This window comes from Rousettus aegyptiacus, unplaced genomic scaffold (assembly GCF_014176215.1).
Source record: "Rousettus aegyptiacus isolate mRouAeg1 unplaced genomic scaffold, mRouAeg1.p scaffold_m13_p_4, whole genome shotgun sequence".
NCBI classification, from domain to species: Eukaryota; Metazoa; Chordata; class Mammalia; order Chiroptera; family Pteropodidae; genus Rousettus; species Rousettus aegyptiacus.
This window is the reverse complement of record NW_023416307.1, coordinates 87,887,079-87,898,101: the sequence shown is the minus strand read 5'-3', so window position 1 is coordinate 87,898,101 and position 11,023 is coordinate 87,887,079.

Below are 11,023 nucleotides of genomic sequence, written 5' to 3'. Positions count from 1 at the left end.
TAAAATTACAACTATGCTAGAAAGGAGATTTACCAGATGCTATGTGAGGCTGTAATTGTTGGGTTTTCATATAGCCAAGGAATGTCAGGGAAGACTTCTTTGAAGAAGTAACAATTAAATGAAACTCTATAGGATGGGTAATAACTAACTAGAAAAACGCAGAGGGACTAGACTTTTTGGCAAAGGGAACAACATCTGCAAAGGTCACGTGGTGAGAGGGAGTGTGGAGGTAGAAGACACTGAGAGTGAAGTCAATGTGACTGGAGCACAGAGCAATGAGAGCCTGGTGAAAGATAGGAAAAGGGCGGACATTGTAGGGCCATGCTGAGGAGATGTGTCTTAAGAGCATTTTAATGCTATGAAAGGATTAAAAGAGAAGGAAATGGTTGTGATCAGATTTGTATTCTGAAAACGTCATTCTGGTTCCTGAATTAGAACACAGATTGTAAGGGTACCTGAGTGGGAAGAAGCCCAGATAAGAAGTGGGTGTTGTGTTTTGAGAAAGAACAATGGTGGGATGGGGAAAGGGTGTGTGCGTGTGTGTGTGTGTGTGTGTGTGGCAGCAGAGGCGTACCGTGTTCATTTAACGCTAGAGTGTCTCTCTTTTTTTAATACTTCCCCATTTGACAAAATTATTTTCAGAAATAATCATTAAATAAAACAAACATCTTATAATGATAATGTTTAGAAAAGAAATACAGACAAGAAAGGATTTCTTTCACTGAATTTTGTATCGTGCCTATTAAAAAAATCATGAAAGATAAAATAAATAATGTATTACCAAAATGGATAAATGCAGCTACTCATTACATTGTTTTTATATCTCTTTAGTAGTTTGAACTTTAATCATCTGGTTATAATTCTATTATAATATCTTATGTAAATAATTGTGTGATAATTAGTATGTGAATTTTATTAAAATCAAAATTTAGGCAACAACTAAGTGATAATATTGATGGAATGCTTTGTTTTCTTGATATATTTTTTAGTTTTAAAACTATTACTAATTTAAAAATAATAAATTTTAGTTATACTAATCAATACATATAAATTAAAATTGGTACTTAGCAAATGGAATGCTGTGCCTCGTGGTTCACAGTTTCACTTTTCATGTTTTTAAGACAAATATATACTCCAAGTAGTCACATAGAATACTAGAATTGAAGGAACTTAAGTACTTTATCTTTTGAATAAAAGAAAAATACAAGATACATAAAGCATCAAAGACAAGCTCAAATGATTTCTGAACCATTACAAAGTTATTTTAAAACAGAAACGTGCTGAGTCCACAAGCTGACTGTACAATTGAGAATTCTCCAAATTAACTCCCCTGTAAAAATACAATATTTATTAAAGAATAAGTGCTTAAAAGGTGCTAATTTGAAGCTTACGTATTTATTATTAAAACTTAACAGTAGCCAGAGCAATTATTTAGAATTAGCATCAATGACAGATTTGATGGAAGAGAAGTATGTTTATTGCTAACATTTAGAATTTCTAGCACATGGTAATAAAAAGATGTTTTAAAATTCTCTACAGACTGTATAGACTCCTTTATTGCCTTCCTCTGAGGAAGACCTCACCCATCTCTTTGTCCACTCCTGAGTGGCAGTGAGTGTAGAAAAAAATAGATGATTTCATAGGAGGAGTAGTTCAAAAGGGAGCCACACACAGTTCCTACTTAATATTTATACCGTCATAAGAGAGCTTATGTTGTAGGTGGGGTAAGGCATACAACTCTTATTTTAATGGTCTTCTCCTACCTTCCTGATAGAGAGGATTTTGGTGACAGTGAATAGCTGAGACTGTACCTTGGCTTGAGACTAACAAAGATTCTGCCCTTGGCCAAACTCTAGCCAGGCTGCTCTGAGCACTGTTCTGGATTAGGCCAAAGTTTGCCCTCTAAAGTTTCGAACAAAATATTAACATAGATTCTAACAGCTCAAGACCACATCCCTGGGATGATCCCAGCCCCGACTCCAAGTGCTTGCCTGAGAAAAGTCAAGGCCGTCATAAGACTTTACCGTTTGTTCCAACCAACAACAGCCAATGGGACCTGCCTCCCAGGCTCTGCGGGCGTGTAGGAGCCTGACTTCTACAAGCTCCAGTTAACAAACCCAGATGGGTTTCACATGCACCAACCTCTTTTTCCTGCCTGCCTACCCCTCTTTTATTCCTCGATTTTTCCTTTAAAATGTCCAGTCAGCTCTGTTACAAATCCAAGTTGGGTTCAGTTCACTCTCATCTTTCTTCCCTATTGAATAGTATATTACCAGTTAGGATCTGTTTACACCATTTTAACTAGTATCCAGATTTGTTTATCTTTGACAAGACAACAAATCATTCTAAATATATCTTTGAATGAAGGCAGTTACATGAAGCAGAAGTCCACTAGGCTAAGATTCACAGGACAATTCACTGCAGATAGTTTTTCAGAAGAAAGATATTTGACTCTGTTGAATGTCGTTAGAAAAAAAGTTGAACCAAGCAGAGAACTGGTGAAAGTTAAAACCGTTTGCTCATCAACAGGAGCAAGCAACAGAGATGAAGATCTTAACTAAATGCTTTGGAGTTTCCAGAGGAAGAGCCTATGCTACGTGGAGAGAGAAACATGGAGAATATACTAGGTTAATGATGTTTGCTAAAAAATAGATTTGTAAATAATTTGTAGATTTTTAAATTACAAGAGTCACTAGATCAAACAAAAGCTTTCAGTTTTCCAGCAAATTATATGAGATGGGGGTCAAAGGGCTAAGGCACTACTAATGGAAATTTTAACGAAGTCAAGCAACATAATACCTTTATATGTGATTTTGCCAAGTTTCAGTGCCACTGTATCAGTAAATGTGGAGATTTGATAGCAAGTCATAAATACAAAAGAAACAGATTTTCTGCTTATTAAATGCTGAGATAATATTTGTTAATAAGTCATTCTTTTACTCTGTAAAATATTTGATAGTTATCGAATGCCAGAACTATGCAGTGGTCTCTAGCCTCACAGAGCCTACAGACTAGTTATAAAGGAAGGTACAAGTGCTCCAAGAGTCTAACTCATTTGTTCTTGGATCCATTCCTTGCCCTTCTTAGCTCTGCTCTGTATCTGAGGAGATCTGAACTTGCAGGCTGCATTTTCCAGGCTCAGATGGATTTTGGCTGGGTTTGGCCAAAGAGAGACACTGAAGAATGAAAGGGGCAGAATTGGAGAAGCCAAGGTAATTGTCCTCTAACCCTGTTCAGGTAGCATTTTTGGAAACAGCTGTCTTTCTTCAAAAGCTTCAAATTTTGTGTGATGGGCCCAGCTTCTGTTTTCTGGCATGCCAGCTTTTAAGAGCTGAATCTGTTCATCTCTTACCAACTGTTCATTTAGTGATGAGTTGCTAGCTTGAAATTAGCATGGTGGGATATTTATACCACAGAAATTGGCAAACAGTTTTGCTACTCTCCTTAGAGCTGGATGTTAAACATTAACCAGTATAGTATTGGTTCTAACAATGCCATCTCTTTGAGTTGTTCCTCAAACTTTAGAGATTGACTTTCTGCAATTGTTATTCTCTCAGTTTTCTCAATTCCTCATATATTTTTTTCCTTAGTGTTATTAATTTTATTAAATCCCCTTTGCTGGAATATCTGGAGGAGTTTCTGTTTTTCTGATGACATACTAGCTTATGCAGTAGGACATCTCATCTAGACTTGAATATTCATGGAAAGATCTTTTAAAAAATTTAATAAACCAATTTAAAAAATAAAATAGATAGAACTTAGCAATAGGATAAGAGGATAAGGAAAAGGCATGATTCACCATATGTCCAGAGTTTTGGTTTGGAATCGTAAGTAGATGTAATATCTTTTGTCAAAAGAGGAAGCAGAAACAGAAGAACGAGTTTGGGGGTGGGTGCGGAAGTGCTGAATTTGAGATGCTTATGAGATACTCAAGGCTGGATGTTCAGTAGAATTAGGCAGAAGCAGAACGCAGAAGGATATCTTTTCTTGAAATCCTAATCCTCTTTCTGATCCTTCAGTTGTTTTGCTCAGTAAATCATTTTATCTCTTTTCTCTACCTTCAAAATACTATTTGTTTAATTTATATATAATCACTTCTCCCCTATCTTAAAACAACAATGAAAAAAACCCAAACCAAAAAAACTTGTCTTCTTAAAGTCCATGCTGCCAGCCGGCTTCTGCTGCATCTTCCTTTTCCTCTTCATGAGTAATTTCGTTTCCATGGTTGCTATTTCTACTTCCTTCTCTTCCAGCTCCTCCTCAATTCATTGAAATCTGGCTTACACCCTGTCTCTTCTGAAACTGATCTCGATAAACACAACAATGACTTGCTTATTGCTAAATCCAATGGGCTCTCAGCTCCAAGCTGGCCCAAGGTGATAAATTTTGGTGAATGGCCAGTATATAGCAAATATTCAATGACTAGAAGTTGTTATTATTACGGTTGGGCCAAATTAAATTTTTTTAAATGTTACTGCTACATTAATTTTTCCCAAGAGGAATTATTTTTGCAAATCATCACTTCGACCATTTTATTTATTAATAAATTTTGGTTTCTCATCACCTACCATCAAAACAATTGGCAAATTCAGTCAAAAAAAATCATTCAAATCCCTTACTTAGCATCCTATAGAAGAAATAAAAATATAAATGCCATAAAGCCTGTTTGACTAAAATTTTCACCTTTTAACCAGCTGTTTGTTTCATTACACAGATACAGCTTCAAATGATGCAAGTTGCCTTAGGGGAATGATAGGTTAAAGCATTTTCCTCAAAACCTTCTATTTTTTTTGCAGTACTCACAAATAGCCAGCAATCTTTAGTAAGAAACAGAAATGAAGTTTAAGGGTCATTTACTGAGCAGCATGTTTAATTTACAGTCCAGTAGTTGCAAAGAATTAGTGCTGTGTTCGTGTTTCAATAGCTCACAGTGTAAAAGGCACCAATATAGTGATGAGCACACTCTTAAATCATACCTTTGCCTCAGTGTAAAAGGAAATGTACTTTAATAGAACAGTGTGACCTAATCTTTCAGTCTCTTTTAGAAGAAAGGGAAAAAAATCTACAAACTAGATGTGATACCTTATTTTCTGTTGCTTTTTTTTCAGTTTATTCTCAAAAGAGCAATTCTTTATATGTAGGCACTTTGACTTGTGAAAGCCAAGCTTTGCCATGTATGCGTTTATAATCATATATGCTCAAATTTAATCCTGATTCATAAACAATAATCTCATGCTCTGCAGCAGAAAAAGTGCAAGGTGAGCTTGAAACTATTAACAAACTAGTATACTCTACAATGTAACACCAGTGGTTGGACTGCATGAACATCTTCAAATTATGGACAAACAACAGTCTTTTTAATTACAGGATTATGACGATTATAATGATCGATCTCATTTAGCTCTCACGTGAAACCTTAAAGATGATAAAATCCCATGAGAGGACTACAGATGTGATTCCATATTAGTTTAATAGAAATAAATGACCTATTATTTTAATAGATGAAGACATAGAAGGAGATCAGAATTATTTCTGTCTGAAATTCTTACCCATAATCTCTTCTTCATCACATGGAGAGGAGAAGCTCTGAAGAAAGTAAAATGCAGTGCATAATGTAATCTGTCATGATAACATTGATGTGTTGGGTAAGAAAATTCAGAAGGAAAAATCATTTTAATTTAACATGAGGCACACCTGTTTTTATAATATTTTCTTTTGTATTGTTCTTGTTCCTTTGTGCCTTTTTTCATATAATTTACCTTAAATTCACTCAATTAAGTTATACTTAACTGTAAGATTAAAGAAATAAATGACGTGTGTGTGTGTGTGTGTGTGTGTGTGTGTAACCATAATCTTAATAACCATTAGATGTAGCAATATGTCAGCATAGGACCACATTTGTTCACATTAACAGAAAACCCCACACGATTATGTTTTTTTTCATTGCTATAGAAATACTTTTTTTGATTAGAACTTTTTTCTTTTTTAAGAATCACTGGTTTGCCTTTAATTGGTTTTAACCCGTATTATCGCAAATGACAATATTTCATCTCTTCTTATGGCTCAGTAATATTCCATTGTATATATGTACTACAGTTCCTTTATCCAATCATCTATCAAAGGACACTCAGTTGTTTCCAGGTCTTGGCCAATTTTGTTAAGCAACATCATCCCAATAAATTTAATAGAAAAATTAGTTTAACTTCTAAGGCTTTTAAAGTAAAATCAATCGACATTTTTTTTTAAATTTGGTTAGTAGTTTAAGGCATTCTTAGTCAAAGCAAATCTATGATGTAGTTAGTAAAATTCTTTTTTTAAACTAAGTAATTGGGGTGACTTTGGTGAATAAAATTATATGTTTCAAGTATATCATTCAATAATACATCATCTGTATATTGCATTGTGTGTTCACCACCTAATGTCAAACATCCTTCTGTCATCATATGTTTGACTCCTCTTTAACCCTTTTCTACCTCTCTCCCTCCCCTCTTTCTTTCTGGTAACCACTAAACTGTTGTCTATGTCTATGAGTTTTTGTTTATCTGTCTGTCTTGTTTGTTTGTTGCTTTCAGTCTTATATCTCATGTATGAGTGAACTTGTGGTTCTCAGCTTCTTCTGTCTGACTTATTTTGCTTAGCACAATAATCTCAATATCCATCCATGTTGTCACAAATGACAGACAGTATTTCATCTCTTCTTATGGCTGAGTAATATTCCATTGTGTGTATGTACCATATCTTTATCCAAACATCTATCAAAAGACACTTCTTGGCCACCATAAATAATCCTTAACTTTGTTCTTAATGGAAATAATAAAATATATTCTCTATGGTTGGTCTGATGAGTTAGTATATCTGTAGTGCTCAGATTATTGCCTTTTATAAGAAAAAAGCTTAAAATGCAATTTTTCTTATAATTATTAATAACTTTTCCTTTTCTTCTTTTATGAAAACTATATAAATCTATTCTATAAAATATTAAATTAATATAAAAGTAAATGTGGAAGTAAATCAATATGAGTAAATGTGGAAGTTCCTTTTCCTTTCTGCTCATTGACACTTTCCTTGACAAAGATAATAATTTAATGTGTGTAATTTTAGTTCCTTATCTGGATATCTATGTGTATTTGTATATCATACACACGCACACAAACATACCTATCTATAAACACACACATACATATATGCACAAGCACATATTCTTTACGAAAATGGGACTACATCATTTCTATATATTTTTGGCAATAACAATATATCTTTGATATCATTCCATGTTAAAACATTTAATTTTAACACATACTTTTAAAATAATTAATTAATGTTTTATATTTATTCATTATAAGATATCACTTTAGGCACTGGGGATTTGATAGTAATCAATAGATTAAGTCCTTGCCATAGACAGTTTTAGTGAAGAAGGTGGATAATTAAAAATATGTAGCTCAATATTTAACATCAAAAACTGGTAATTTCTATAAAGAAAAATGAAGAGGGATAAAAAGTAGAGTTTAGGTCAGGAAGTTCAGGAAAGAACCCTATAGAGTGACATTTAAGCAGGGATCCTGGAGAGAACCAATCAAAAGACTGTTTGGAGAAAGAATAATACAAATAGAATAAACAAGTGCAAAATGCCCATAATTTTGAAAGAGTAAGTGATGGGGGAGAGAGAGGAGATAGGTTCCCAGAGGCAGAGCTTCCTTACATAGGACTGTATGTTGGATTTGATTTATTTTCATTAATAATAAAACAAAGTTTTATTATTATTTATTAAATCCATACCTCTTTTTTTTATAAAGTATGGATTAACATATTTTACTTAACCTTCTTTCTTAAAGATGAAAATATTTTAAGTATTTTTTTATGAACAATGCAAAGATCATTCTTGCCTTATCTCTGTGCACATGGAATATTCCTTCAAGTTGTATTCCTTGTGCAAAATAACTACATCAAAAAACGAGTGCAATATAAATGTTAATAGATGCTGTCAAACTGCCTTCCAAAGAAGCCATAATTTACAATTTCACCCACAGTTTATGGGAGTGACCATTTCTCTTTGTCCTTTCCATTACTGGGCATTGTCACTCTTATTTTGTATGATTCGATAGGTAAGATCTCATGTCTGTATTTTGTTTTAGCTTGCATTTTCATTATTAATAAAGCTAGGAACCATTTCATTGGCTTATAACCATTCTGATATTTTTTCTTTCTTGTGTATAGTATATTAATCAAACTTCTTTTCCAGGTTATGTCTGTGGCCAGTCTTTGAACTAGCTGCTTTTAGGTCAAGTATCCACCCGCAGTACAATGACCTGAGTCTGGAGGATTAAGGTTAATATATTACAAAATGTAGCTCACTAAGGCTGCTTCCCAGCATGGGCTATCAGTAGTGCATGATCACCCATAAAGTATATGAGCGAAGCAGTTACCCTGATTAATGTCCAGTGTAATTTGATGATGAGTGAAACTAGGAATGAATGAAACACAATATTTATTGAGCACACACTAAAAGCAATGCTCTATTTTAGATGTTATAAGAAACAAAAGTTACACAAGGTAGTGTCATTGTCCTCAGGAAACTTGTAATCTTATAAGGAAAGATGACAAATACAAAACTAATTATAATTCAGAATGGAATGTAAATTTCCAAAGAATGACACAAACCAGCACTTGTGGAACAAGCCTCATTTTGCCACCCTCCTAGGCTTCAGCATCAGCCAACAGTGCTCCGTCCTCTGAGGGCTGGGAAGCTGCTTCCAGATTTCTTCTCCAAGCACAAAGATACTAATATCTATTGAGCAACTGAACCAGTACCCTCTGTTCAAAGGCCTGAGTTTTAGCTCTGCAAGAACTCTCCCCTAAGTGTCTGAATTTTAATAATTCCAACTTTTCTCCTCTGTTCTTTAAGGCATAGGGATAGTATCTGCAGTTGCTGCCTCTGTGGTATGTTAATATTCTCCACAGAGAGACTCTGGAGACCTTTTCACATTTTTCATCCAATATCATAAAGTCACAATTTCACAGCAATAGCAGGATGTATTTTCATGACAAAATCTGGTTAATAATGGGCTGTTAGCAGAGCTGGGATGTTTAAGTGACCTGAGGTTATTTACAAAGCTGTAATTACCTATAGCGGAAAACTGTAGACATTCCTATTTGGGGGAAATTCAGGGAAATGTGGAGGTGCACCTTTGAAATGGCCATTGCATGTAAGCTGTAGTTAAGAGCTAGATTTTAGAATTTACAGCATTGAGATAAAACCCCTATATACAGTGACTGTGGGCATAACAAATTTTCTTTGGATCCTCATTTTGTATAATATTATGATTCTATAATTTCGAGTTATCCATTTAAGCTTAAATACATTAAATAAGTCTTAAGAGCCAAGATCATAGTCATTTGAAAATCAAGGTGATTAGAGACTGTTCTTTAACTGCATTCAGTGAAACAATCTAGTTGACCAATTTACAGGTACAATTCTTTTTGTGCAATTAGCTCAAGGATTTATCTATTCGACTGTAACCATCTAAAAGTTTACCCTGTCAGATCTCCTAAGTTATTGATTGTTTTGAATGTAATTTCATCTAGTTTTGGAAAAAAAGGTCACCAAAATATTTCAAATGTATTTTCTTTGTCTTATAAAGGTAGATAGAATACAACATTAAGTGCAATATGGCCACAGTAAGATTTTTGGTACATTTTAATTTACCATATAAGCTAAATTTGAGAATTTTATTTAATAATATCAATTGCAAATACTTACAGTTTTTTTTTCTTTTAATCATTTTCCACTTACTTCTTCAGGTCTAGTACCTTCAATGCAAAGTTGAAGAAAATAGTGAGACAGCATATTCATCTCATTCCTGATTTTATGGGGGGAATATTTTTAAGGATTTACTCTTGAATATGTTACTTTCTGTAGTTTTTGATAAATAGCCTATATACCTATACATCTATCATAATTCAGTGGAGGATCAGAAATCACTCTAGATATTACAAGGAAGAAGAAAACCTAATGGCCACTTGAAAAAGGCACATTGGAAGAGCTGGAGGACACTATTGGGGAAGGGGTGCTGTTGAAATTTTATTCCAGGGTCACCCTACACAGGTGTCTTTAGAAGCGAGTAAATTTGCAGCTACTGCTGTCACTGCTGCCATTGCCACAGTTGCCTCACTCTGCAAATCTGGTACCAAAAAAGGAGGATAAAGAGGAATGAATCGACAATTCCCATTGATTCTTGCTTGTCAACCACTCTGCCAAAGAAAGACTTTATAAACACTGTGTACTTAGGCTACACTACATTTATAAAACAATACAAAATTAAACCAAGCATAAGAGAAAGTGATGCAATCAAGAGACATGATAAACTTGAGATGTATGAGGCTGCTGCTATCTTAATATGACAGACATACTGTTTTACAGCAAACTTTCTATAAGTAGAAAGAATACACTTTAAAATAACAATAATAGTATAGTAAATACATAAACTACTAATATAGTAGTTTGTTATCATTATCAAATATAATGTACTGTATATTATGTGCTGTACTTTATAAGACTGCCCATGACTGCCAGCACAGTAGGTTTGTGTATACCAGCCTTTTTTATTTTCTTGTAAATATTTAATCAGGCTTGCTACCCTCAGTTTCAGTCCCTGTCAGTATCGGTGACATTCCTGGCAACTTTTGCTTAGATTCCCCTGGAGCTCCATGGTCATCGGTCTCAGAGGGCATGAGGGGAGAGACCCTCTCGGTTGGGATGGTAAGGGCTGCAGCTCAGCCTTGGTTTTGAAACTGGAGCTGGTAAATATCAACTGTTGTTTTTCTGTGGTCTCGCCCCACTTCTCTCTGCTTTCTTCCATGATGACTGGGCCCTGCTGTTGGCTGCATGGAACTCATAGCACTTCCAGGCAAGCTCTTCAGGAACATTGCTGCACATTCTCCCCTTCTTTTTACAGGGAGCTCTGGATGCTGCAAGAGGCAGCTTCTTTATTTCCACCACCCGACACCTGGGATTCTGACTTGT